Here is a 13,533-nt window from a genome sequence, read left to right on the forward strand (position 1 = left end):
TCAGATGTTAGTACAGCGATCTCCCCCACTGAGCTATTGTGTTCTGACAGGGGGACGCCTCCCCCCCCCCCCCACCAGAACACACCGGTCAGTGCTCTTAGCCATTGGCTGAGAGCGCTGATCGGATGCCGATCGACAGAACTTTTTCTGTCTTGCCTCTTCGACAGAAGCTGGACATTCGGCCAGCTTATGTCGGACTGACCGTCGCACACGTGGCCAAATGTTGGCCTGTTTCTATTAAACCGGCCAATACCGTACGATATTCAGGTCATGTGTACAGCCCTTTAGGCATTTTTCATTGAAATTCATTTCAATCCACTTGCAGAGATCTATTTTTACTTTGTTGTTAAAAAGTGATATTTTGTTGATCGGAGTTAAAAAAAAAAAAAAAAAAAGTTATCCATGCGATCAATGTTCTATGAAACAAAAACTTGAAAACTTCCAAGGGGTTGAATACTATATATCAGCACTGTATAAATAAAAACATTTTCAACCCGTTTGTACAATATACATTATGGCCATAGCTTCACAATCCCAGATATTTTTCACTAGAAATGCCTTTGCGGCCCACTACCTCTGCTAGTGAATACTGAAAAGGAGAGAAAAAAATAGACAGGTTTTCTGAAGGGCACTCTGAATCGATTGCAGATGTTCTTTCAGAGGTGGGGGAAGGAACATACTGGAACCGATCTCAGCTGCTGGATTAGCAAAGGTTGTAACCCTCAGCTTCCCACGACTCTTATTTAAACAATTTTTGTATTTAGAATTTAAAGGAGAAATCAAATGAAAAATAGTCACATAATTTCGTGCCACATGTCTCATATTAGGATATGGCATAGAGTGTGCCATCAATTGTTTTTTTTTTCTTTCTTTCAGGAAACTGCAAATTTTCTTGAATTAAATGTATAAAACACACAGACACATTATGTACTGTTTTTTTATACTTGTAAGAGTTAATACTGTCAGGATTTCCATCTGTAAAATTTTACGGGTTTGTGAAGATCATATTAAAAGAAAAAATATTGCTACTAGATGATTAAGAAGGACAAGGGACCAGATATCAGTAACCAAAACTGTTCCGAAAGAAACATTGGGGAGCTTTACTAAAACTAGAGCACTCTGGAGAAGCTGTGCATGGTAGCCAATCAGCTTGTTCAATTAAGCTTTGACAATAAAAAATGCAAGCTGATTGGTTTTTATGCACAGCTGCACCAGATTTTGCACTCTCCAGTTTTAGTAAACCCCCCCCAATTTTTTTGTTATCTAAAATGCTGGTTGCCTGACTGCCACTGGCTTCAATACATTCTTTATTACTGTCCAAGAGCAAACATGCAATTTGTTGTAGATCTGTGATTTAAAAAATATTAAAGCGTATGTACATTTATAGTTTTGAAAAGAGAGGGTGCAGAAGTGGAGGGATGTCTGTATTTCCACCTCTGTGTCCTGGTGGCCAGTTGTCACCAGAGCAAGATGCAAGCTAAAATCATTCAATTGGGGCTTCTGGTGATAACTCTCTGAGATGGGAAATTGTTCACTTTTCCATCCAATATTTCCATCCATTTCCTGTTTTGTTTCCAAAAACTAAAACAATTTTGTGCTTTGCACACGCATTAAAAGGAGACGTACAGCCAAAGCTTGTTTGGCTGTACTTCTCCAGTGTATCACAGGAGTGCAATTTGTTCTGCACTCCTGTGCCCCGTTTTCAACAGCAGGCTGAAGTCACAGAGCCGGTCCAGGCTGGGGAAAGATCGTGACCATATGGTCCGGATCCACCCAGATCCCTTGATCGGCACCTGGCTGAGCCTCTTAGTAATCTGCTGAGAGCCTGAGCCAGCTGCTCCTGCCCTCTCCACAGCCCAGCACGCCAGTGAGCGTGGGGGGGTGGGGGCAGGCAGAGCGGAGAGCTGGTGACAGAGTCACCAGCTGCTGCATCCACCTAGGTAAGTATGATTCTAAAAAAAAAGGAGAGCTTAGAAATAGCCAAGCTGGCCCAAACAAACTATATAAAGTAAAATTAAACCTGGAGTTTTTTTATTCAGAGCTGGAACTGGAAATGCTCAATGAGTGAGTGTCAAATTAGAAATTCAAATTCGTCAGTTTTTAATTTGGCTGAATATCTGCCTGACTGATTTGTTGAGAATCACATCATTTAAGAATTCTGTTAGATGCAGACTGGACAAATCTATGTAATTAAATTCAGCGAATTAAAAAAAATCACAATTCTTTGATTCACCTGATGACTGTTTCTTAGCTCAAGACTTCAAAACCAACAAAATCATACCATGGAGGTGAATGACACGTCGACTCTTGTGCTTTTACTCAAATTGCCTGGGTGACAATGTCATCTAATTTTAACAGAACCATTCGACAAGGCAGGAAGATCAATGAGTGACCAATGGTCACAGCCATTTTTGGATGCATTTAGAGGTAATCATTGCTGACACATGGCTCAACATCACATTGGAGAGATTACATATTCAATACAGGCTATAAATGTATGACAGGGAGACAACATATCTGTTTGATGTTTTTAAAGTCATTTTCTTTTTGGCTAAGAATGGATGTTTCAGGGAGGTGTTGGTTGATAAAACTTAAAGACTGTGTTCCGCTAAGATACATTGTGAGTTATATTGGATAGCATTGACAACTAGATAGTACTCTAAGCCTGCACACAGTATGTAAGCAACAATAGATAATAATGTTCACAAGTTCTGGAATTCCGAAGATAATCCCTTATGGAAAACTGTTGAGTCTTCTACAGAGGATTAAGTGTGGAATTTCTGAACCTGTAAATGGAGCTTCTTTTGTTTCATAGCTATATTCTACAACATGAAGCACACTGATATAAAAACAGAAAATTGTTTCATACCATAATTTTCTTTTCCTGGTGCCTATCCATGGCAGCATACCTGTGACAAGCTTCGCCTTGGCTCCTCCCTCAGGACCAGTGAATATTACAAAAGAAAAGGATTAGTGCGCTCCCACCATTCTACGTAATATAGCATAACGAGGGTGAGATTGTATGCTGCCATGGATAGGCACCAGGAAAAAAAAATTATGGTAAGTATGAAACAATTTTCTGTTTTCCTGGTGCCTCCATGGCAGCATACCTGTGACAAATAACTAGCTGAAATGGGTGGGATGATTCATAGTAAAAGATTTATTTGAAAAAGGATTTAAATTAGGCAAATGCCGGCCTGAGAGTCTGCCAGTTTCTACAGATGAGAAAGCTGCCGGGTCTACTCTAATGTCTCATAAAACGCATGTTGGGATGACCATGATGCTACCCTTTAGATCGCTTTGATGGATACGTCTGCTCTGGCCGTCCAAGAAGCAGAAATCAACCGGGTGGCATACAGCCCAACTGAAGAGGGGTTTCCAGTCCCCTATCCCTGTACACCTTCTTAACCAACTTGATTATCCATGAAACTATTGTACTAGAGCAGGGATCTGCAAACTATGGCTGCCAGCTGCCAAACCCAGCTGCCGCAGAACCACATGGCCCATGAGATATTGTAAAGCTCTGATATCCACAGACATGACTAGGCATGATGGATACTGCAGTTCTGGAATGGCCGGAGGGCCCTAGATGATGCTTCTTTGCCCCTGTCTTTTTTTGGAGTATTGCAAATAGGTTAGATGAAAGTCTCAAGGGAGTTGTGGCTTAAAGATAGTGTCTTAGTACCTAGTAGTAGTAATATCGTCTTCGTGAAGAAGGTCAAAATTGGATCTGAAAAGATTGGCAGGGCCCAAGGCTCAGAGATAGTAGAGGAAGAGGAGCACTTGGGGATGAATCCATGTACCGTTCTAAGTTCCACTCTATCCGAGTACAAAAACTAATATTATCTTCTGATCCCAGAGCCTGAAGTTCTGATACTCCCCAGCCCGATGCCATCACTGCAAAGAAAAATAGGTTTCCAAGTGACATTCCACAAGGATGCTGAATCAGATGGGGCAAAAGGCTGTTTGGATAAGAGCTCCAGAGTGATAGAGAGATCCCAAGTGGGAAAGATTTGTTTTAATGGGTGGGCTTATCTTCTTGACTGTCTTGAAGAATTTGATTATTAAAAGGATCTTCGGCCCATCTCTTGTTGTCACAGCAGAGAATGCCACCAGCGGTACCTTTTAAATTGCTTAATACTAAATCAAGGTCTTCTTGCAGGAAGTCAAGCAGTTGGGAGGAAGAGGTCTAAACTTATTCCAAACCTTGTCACACGTATTGTTCATTGAAGGCTCCTGTGTTTTGAGCAGAGTTGAAAAAACTCTAGAGGAACATTCTAATGATTAAAGCCTCTGTTTTAACATTCTAATGTGAAGGTTCAATCTGTGAGGATTCTGAAGGGTGTGATGCCTCGAGCCAGAAGAAAGGGTATCAGAGGAATATTTACCGGCGGCTGGACACTGGAACAAGAAATATTGCCCTAGGGAATCATGGGTCTCCCTGCAAATATCGCAGGACTGTTATCACCGTTTAATGTTGATATTGCAAGTCTTGAGAGAATTTGAGGTAGGAGGCCGGAGGAGGCCTAAATTAGATTGCATGCCCAAGGACCTGACAGGGCAGCTATTGCTTCTGCCCAAGGGTGAGTTAGATGTGAAAAAAAAACTTTGCAGCCTGGTACTGCTTGCTGTAGCAAAGGGATGCAGTTCAGGAAAGGTCCACTGGCCCACAATTCAACTGAATAACTTCAGTTGTAGGGACCATTTGTTGGGATCCAGGAATCCTTGGGATAGGTGATCGGCGTCTGTGTTTAAGTAGGCTGGAAGACTACTTTTAGGTCCTTCAGATTCCCCTCTGCCCAAAAGAAGATGGGTTCCTCTTCCCTTAGTAAGGAACTGTTATGGGTTCCGCCTTGGTGTATGTATGATATTGCAGCTCTATTGTCTATATCCGAAACAGAACTGATTTGTCCTTGATCTGAGAGAGCAAATGCTGTTGATGCAAGATAAGCCGTCTGGATTTCCAGGATATTTGCAATGATGTCTGAACGCCCATCTCTCCTGAACCAACATCTGGTTGTAATGTGCATCCTAGCCTATTGCATTGGCATCTGTGGTAACTGTGGTCCAGAACACATGCCTTAATGGACGTGCCTTTACCGGCATCTCCCTCTTTGTCCACTAATGCAGACCCCTGGGCATATAGACGGTTTGCTCCATAGCTTCAGGAATTCTAGATAAAAGGTGCCTGAGATATCCATGTGTCCATCGGACAATTTGGATACAAATAGACAAAAATCCCTATTAAGTTGAGTTAGCTTGAGGCTGTTATGTAGGACCATGTCCTCACTCTCCTCACTTTCTAAATGACCGCCCACACTTTCTCAGATGGCAGGGACACCGTCCCTTTGCAGTGTTGAATAAGGTGCCTAAACTGGAGAAAAAATTACTAGTTTGATGATTTACCATCCAACTGTATCTTGATAGTTTAGGCCACAGCATCCACCTGTGTTCCACTAGCTGGGCTGGATCTTTTGATAAAAGGAGGATATTATCTTGTTAGTGATAAGAACTGAGACCCAGTTCTCGTAAAGTAGCTTGGATAGTGATCCGAGCCTTCGTGGGGGCTCTGAGGGAAATGCAGGGTCCAAAGGGGAGACTTTGGAATTGTAGATAGACCTGGTCGACCAAAACTCTCAGATACTTCTGTAACAGTTTTAGTATAGGTACGTGCAAGTAAGCATACTTGAATCCCTGGGTACGTCTAATTCTGCTGTTCTGGGGAATCAAGTCTGACTTTCCTCCTGTGACACGGGAAATGGCTTTCTGTAACCTTTCTTCAAAGAGTGATTAAGGGGGGCGTGGCCTAGCGCATGGAGTGAGCAGATGTGCCCTGTTGGAGTTCCCGCACACACTGGACATTCCGAGGCTTGCACCGCTTCACAATTCAAGCCGACAGGTCGGTAATGGGGAGGAGAGGTGGGGGAGACACCCAGCACACCCCTGATCCACAAAAAAGAGGGGGATATAGACAGATTTTTCACTCGATTGGGGTCTAAACACCGGGCCCCCCCCTCATCCAAGATGGGGCCGACCCGCTCCTCAGGCTCACATACAGGCTCACAGGGAGCTGCTTCACAGCGCTCCACACCCCACACCAGAAACAGACAGCGTGCTAGATCCCCTGCAGATTCAGAGAATGAGTCAGTCCGATCGGCTTGTCACTCCCCAGATTCCCACAGATCATTTAATAGCTGGGACATGGAGGCCTACATCAAGGCCCTCCCAAACAAACATGATTTTGAGGCCTGTGTACAAAGAATGGAGCGCTCTTACAAGCAGGAAATAGCAGAGCTGCGCAGAGATGTCACTAACAGGCTGGAAGAAGTTGAGCACAGTGTAGAGGTGACTGTTTCCACTCTGCAAACCCATGAATCCTTTCTACATGAGCACACCCTGCAAATACAACAATTAATATACCACCAGGATGACCAAGAAAATAGGGCCAGACGTAACAATATAGGCATCCGCGGCCTTCCTGAATCCGTGGAAACCAAAGACCTGGCCCCTGCGATTATAGCCATATTCAATGAGCTGCTGCAGAAAGACAAGGATGCCCCCCTGGAACTGGATCGGGTGCACAGAGCTCTGGGCCCTAGAAACCCTAATCTGGAACAACCCAGAGATGTTATCTGTAGAGTACATTTCTACGCGTTCAAAGACGCCATTATGCAAGCCGCACGTACCCAGGAATCCATCTTCTTCAATGGCGCTCAAGTAACCTTGCTTCTAGATATATCTAAGCTGACCCTGGACATGCGTCGGGCTCTGAAACCCCTTACTGGAGCTCTACAGGCAAAACACATCAAATATCGCTGGGGTTTCCCCTTTAACCTGTCTGCATCTCATGAAGGGAAATCAGCAACATTTCGCACACTGGGGGATTTACCAAAGTTCCTAGGAACATTCGAGCTACCTCAGATCCCGTTACCAGACTGGCCACTTCATGCGGCAACCCCTGGATTCCAGACCAATACTGGCTGGCAGAAACAATCCAAGAAGAACAAACGTTCAAAAGCTGAAGCTTCCAAGTCGACTGCCGGCTGAATCCCTTCCCCCTACCTTTTGATTAACCACTTTTTTTCTCTACAGGCCTCCAACCCGTGATGTCGTCCCGGTTCCTAGCTATGTTGGGACTTTGAATAGATATATTATTTTTGCACTTTTGATTGCACTGACGGATGTTATATCATTCTACTTTGCACTATGGTAATGTGTTAGTTTTTTACATAATGGCTACACCTGTCGGTACCTACTTCCCTTACCCTCCCCACCCCCCTTCCCCTCTTGTTAATAATTGGTTATACTTGACCTGTCTACAGTTAAGCAATAGACCCTCACTGCGCTCATCACACAAGGGGCTTCCCCTGGGCCCCCCCCTGGGATGGCCCACTAGAGGTTGGTTACATAAAATATGAGCGGCAGTGGGGGATCCTGAGCTACTAAGTTAATTTACAAAAAATGTTACTGTTGCCCGGTGTGTGCGGGCTCCTCCGTGCGCTGATACGTACCCCCTCTTAGGTTTTTTCAGCACCCCTAGCAGGCTTTGCTGACTTGTTGGTTACAACACTATAGTTAGTTAGGCCTTATTGGCCTTACTCTCCTTTCTTTTCTCTTTTTCTCCTCTCACCTTCATCTTCTCTAACCCCCTCCTCCTTTTGCTCCCTATGTTCGCCACTGGATGGCGACCTCCCCTCCTCTTTCTCCTTCCCTCTCTCCCTCTCTCCCATGCTCTGGGGCAGCAGACCTCACTCTTATCCAAGCTAACACTCCATTTACATTTCCCCTCTCATGGCAATGCAACCCTCCTTGAAAGTCTCCTCTTTAAATTGTAGGGGCCTCAATACCCCGGAGAAGAGACAGCAAATTTTGTACCATTTTCATAAACAACGTACGCAAATTCTACTTCTCCAAGAGACCCACTTTAGGTCTGACACAATCCCATAATTCCTACATAGGCAATACCCCACCTGGTTCCACAGTACTAATCCAAAAGCTAAGTCCAAAGGGGTTTCCATTGCATTCCATGCCACGTTCACACCAGATGTGCTAGATTCTTATATAGATCCACAAGGGAGATATGTTTTCCTCAAACTATCATACTTGAATGTGATATACACGGTCATTAACGTATATTCTCCCAATCAGGACCAACTGCAATTTCTCTCTTCGGTTACATCACGTCTAAAACGTTTCAGCACGATCAACATGATCCTGGGAGGGGACCTTAATGCTGCCTTGATACCCCGTCTCGATATTTCAACCGGTAAAGCCTCTATTTCCCCAACTTCTCTGAGCAAAATCCGAACAATTTTCGCGGAGCTTTCCTTGGTGGATGTGTGGAGAGTTCTTCACCCCTCTACCAAGGACTACACATACTACTCCCCTGCACATTCCTCTTACAGTAGGTTGGACTACATTTTCATTTCACAAACGTTATTGGATTATAACCCCGGACACTTCTATAGGCCTTACTCTTTGGTCTGATCATGCCCCCATTCACCTGAGCTTAGGGAGGATCCCGTCTGGTAAAGCCAGAACCTCCTGGGGACTTAATGATAATCTATTATTTGACTCAGTGTGCGTACAGGACATCATACAGACCATTAAAAACTTTGTTACAGATCATGCACACGACGATACCAACCCACTTATAAAATGGGAAGCACTTAAATGTGTCCTCAGGGGCAAATTTATCCAACACGGTTCCAGACTAAAACGAGAACGTACGGTAGACATTGCATGCCTCCTCGCCTCCATTAATGCATTGGAAGACTCACATAAACGGAACCCTGACATGGCCACTCATTTGGACCTGACTAATGCCCGGAGAGACCTCCTGCAAATTTTTGCGGATGCTCCTTGATAGCAAAGAATAAGGGACGTTTTGTTCATTACTCCCAAGCCAATAAATGCGGTAAGCACTTAGCAAACACATTGCACCCCCGTCAACTCAGGAAACCTGTCCCTTTTATTAACTCAGCTACCAAAGGGAAATTAATGAATAACTCAGCAATAGCGGAGGAATTCCGCCAATACTACGCTTCTCTATATAATCTTCCGTTACAGACGTCGACCTTTAAATCCCACGGAGGTGCACCTCCACAAGATCTCTCCTCGTACATTCAAGAAACCGCCCTCCCCACCATTCCTTCTTCCGATTCGGAAGAACTGGAATCTGCCCTTTCTGACACAGACTTTATACAGGCATTAAAAAATCTCAAAACTGGCAAAAGCCCTGGTCCAGATGGGTTTTCCCCACGTTTTTATAAAACATTCCCACTATTATTATCTCCTCTCCTAGCGAAGGCGTTCTCAGCGATAGATGGGAATATAACCCCCTCTGCAACCCTTCTCCAAGCCCAAATTGTAGTAATCCCGAAAGCAAGCAAAGACCCCGCTGCATGTCCTGATTATAGACCAATATCCCTATTAAATATTGACTTGAAGCTCTTCGCCAAGATTCTTGCCAACCGAATATCACCATTTCTACCCAACATTATACATGGAGACCAAGTGGGTTTTGTCCCTGGTCGCGAAGCTAGGGCCAGCACCACCAAAACCATACACCTAATAGCATATGCTCATCGCACCCACACTCCAACTTGCCTTCTTTCCTGCGACGCAGAGAAAGCTTTCGATAGGGTAAACTGGTCCTTTCTTCAATCCACCCTCTCCCAGATAGGATTAGGCCCTAGAATGTTAGCACGTATCATGTCTCTTTACTCAAAACCGACGGCCACTGTTTTGACGAACGGTACACAATCAGACAAGTTTTCAATCACCAACGGCACAAGACAAGGCTGTCCACTTTCCCCTTTACTGTTTGCCTTAGTGATTGAACACTTAGCTCAAGTCATTCGGTTGAATCCAAATATACACGGCATTCAGACTCCCTCTTCCCAATGTAAACTTTCCTTATACGCAGATGATTTACTTCTCTATGTAACCCAAACCCATATTAGCATCCCTTCACTACTAGCCGAAATTAATAGGTTCGGCCACTTTAGCAATTACAAATTAAATGTCTCCAAAACAGAAGCACTGAATCTTTCATTAACACAAAATACCCTGACATCTCTTAAGGCCAACTTCCCATTCCAATGGCAGACGCGTTCCATCTCATATCTGGGTACCGCTATTCCTAGATGTATATCAGAAATCTACGCCCTAAACTTCAGCCCTCTCCTAACTAAGCTGCGACGTCTCTCTGAGGAACGCAAGGACCTACCGGTGTCATGGTTTGGACGTATGAGCGCATTGAAAATGGACATACTTTCAAAATTACTTTATTTCAAGCTCTTCCGATTGCTCTCCCATCAGCCTTCTTTCGTGCCCTCCGTACTATGGCAATTTGCTTTGTATGGAAAGGGAGCCACCCCAGACTGAAACACAAGCTTCTATGTGCTGTCACTTATAAAGGAGGGGTTGGTTTACCTGACTTTGAGGTATACCATAGTTCAGCAGTAATCTCTCGAGTTCTGGAGTGGTTCCCTCGCCCTCTGACCAAAGCATCAACCTTGATAGAACAGGATATGTCTTTGGACGACCTCAGGGCACTTCTCTGGGGATTCGATAAAACTTATAAATCCATCCCAATCTTATCCCCCCTCACCAGAGATGCCTTGGCGGTATGGTAACGAAAAAGGGAGACATACTCACTGTCTACTGAACCGAGTCCCCTCACTCCCCTATTCGGTAATCCAGCTCTCCCAGAAGGTAGACTTGTACACAGCTTGGAAAGTTATTCGAGAGATCCCTGGCCCACAGCACAACAATATGTAGATGCGGAAAACGGTACCTTCGTGACTCTTCATAGCACCGCTGCCTCTAGGGTTACATGGCTTACCCGTTTACATTTAACCTCCTATTCCAAGAAACTTCATGACTCCAATCTAATCCACAGACCTCTGACTGTGTTTGAACAACTAACTACTTACACGGAGGCGCCTCGCCATACCCTATCACTGGTATATAGGATGTCACTAGATCACACTTATAACAACTTTCCTAAATACACCACTGTATGGTCGGAGGAGCTTGGGAAGGACATAACAGAGGCGGAATGGGGTAAGGCTTTTCTTTTTACCCATAAATCATCCATCTCGAGTTACACTCAAGAAAAAAATGATAAATTACTATCAAGGTGGTATCGGGTCCCAACTACTCTCAGGACTATGTTCCCATTGGCAACCGATACCTGCTGGAGATGTAATTCCGCAACAGGCACGTATAAGCATATCTGGTGGGATTGTGATGTGATCCAGCCTTTTTGGACGCAAATTTTTCAAATCTATGATGAAATTTATGACAAATTTCTCATGCCCTCCCCCGTCATAGCACTTCTCTCCATACTTCCCGGGACCCTCAAATCCCAAAAACACAGTCTTCTCAAATTTTTCCTAAGTGCGGCGAGACAATTAATTCCCAGACACTGGAAAACTACCTCTCCTCCATCTCTCATTGAATGGGTGGCTGAAATAAATGATATCATGCTTATGGAGGAGATGCAGGCTAAATCCATAGAAAAAGAAGCAAAGTTTTCGTTCATCTGGAGTATCTGGAGGCATTACTCTACTTCAGACAAATTAAAAAACAGACTTTCACCAGTAAATACATCTTAAGAGATGCTGGTCTCCTTATTCCCCTTCTAACCTTTATGTGATTACTACACATGCAGATATGTGAGGTCCGCTGCCTCAACCCCCCCCCCCCTCCTTACTCCCCTTCTCGGGGTTCCCCCTTTTATCATCCTTTCTCCTCTTTCTTTTGTTCTTTTATCTTTTCTATCCCTATTTTTTTTTTTTTGATAATCACTCCACGTGCTAATATACACTCATAGCTGCCAGTATATGCAATCTAGGCAGCCAAGACACTCGAAATTACTAATAACCCTGGTTCTGAGGGTACATATGGAAATTTCTGCCCCCTCGGCCTCTGGAGCAGCAGGATCCCATTGGGGCTTCCGGGCTAGAGGTTTAGGCAGTCATATAAAAGTCAGCATTGTATCAGAACCTTCTTATCAGAGTGATTTACCATTAAAAAAAAAAAAATGGTATTTATACTAATTTTGTTTGGACATAGTGTCAGCTGCCCGTAGTTCTGACCACAATACCCATATGGCTATCACAAGTACATTGATCTTGCGAAGTATCGAATTGTATCCATCGCCGTCTCACCAGTGAAGTCTGCTTAGAGCCGTAATTTGTCCAAAGCCTTGACTATATTTTCCCTAGGGACATTTTGATGAATCACTATTGCCATGTTTTCGTTCCATGCCCACATGGCTTTGGATACCCACCATTTGGTAAGCTCCTTTAGTTAGGGACTATTCGTCTGTCTAAAGGATCCTCAATTGAGGCTGAATCATCGATTGGTGAGATGAAATTCTTTGTTATACGAACCACTGCCGCGTCTACCTCCGGTGGACCATCTGGCATTGCAGAATCTTGTTCCGACAGTGGATAAAGTTTTCCTAGGCAAGTGAGAGGAATTTTTTTTTTTCTTCAACAATGTCTCTGACATCATCCATCAGAGTAAGCCTATGTTTCCACTATAGCGACCTGAAAGTCATGTGATTTTGTTACAATTGTTTGCTGCAATTTTGATGTGACTTGAACAATGCCTGTGTATTCTTGAGGTCTATGGACATCAAGTTGCATCAAAGTGGGACCAAAGTAATGCAGGGACTACTTTGATGTCGCTGCGACTTGAAGTCGTACAGATATGAACAGTACTCACTGGAAATCATGGGGTACGACCTGTCATGTGACTTTGCAGTCCCAAGTCGCATGACAAGTTACACCAGTGGAAACCGAGCCGAAAGAAGGAAACCTGCTTCTTTAGAAATGGGAAGTACATTTTTGACTTCTCAGATGTAGTGCTGGCTTTCTACCATCCAATAGCTGGCTTTACAGGCTGGACATAGGGCTGAATTAGGAAAAAGTTGAAGTCCGAGGGCCCAGCTCTTCTGAGGTATCCTCAGATGGCTCCCCATCATCCAGATATCTAGGAGGGATACTTTCTGCGTGGTGAGAGGATTCTCTCGAGGATGGGCCAGGAAGAGTTAACTTCTATGGAGGAGATTGAGCTAATTGCTGCAATGAAACTGCTGTAGCTCGTTCCACTGTGTACCCCCTACCCATCTTTAACCACTTCAGCCCCGGACCATTTGGCTGCCCAAAGACCAGAGCATTTTTTTTGCGATTCGGCACTGCGTCGCTTTAACTGACAATAGCGCGGTCGTGTGATGCTGTACCCAAACAAAATTGATGTCCTTTTTTTCCCCACAAATAGAGCTTTCTTTTGGTGTCATTTGATCGCCTCTGCGGTATTTATTTTTTGCACCATAAACAGAAAAAGAGCAACAATTTTGAAAATTAGAATTTAAAACGGGGTGCCAAATCTCATCACAGGATGGTCTGTGGAGACTTCATGGATAGAGCAGTGCCAACATCCTAAGTCTACAAATTCTCAACACTACACCAGGGGGTGTGAAAAAAATGGACTTTGTAGGCACCAATCATAAAAATA

Source organism: Aquarana catesbeiana, linkage group LG01, assembly GCF_042186555.1.
Source record: "Aquarana catesbeiana isolate 2022-GZ linkage group LG01, ASM4218655v1, whole genome shotgun sequence".
Classification (NCBI taxonomy): Eukaryota; Metazoa; Chordata; class Amphibia; order Anura; family Ranidae; genus Aquarana; species Aquarana catesbeiana.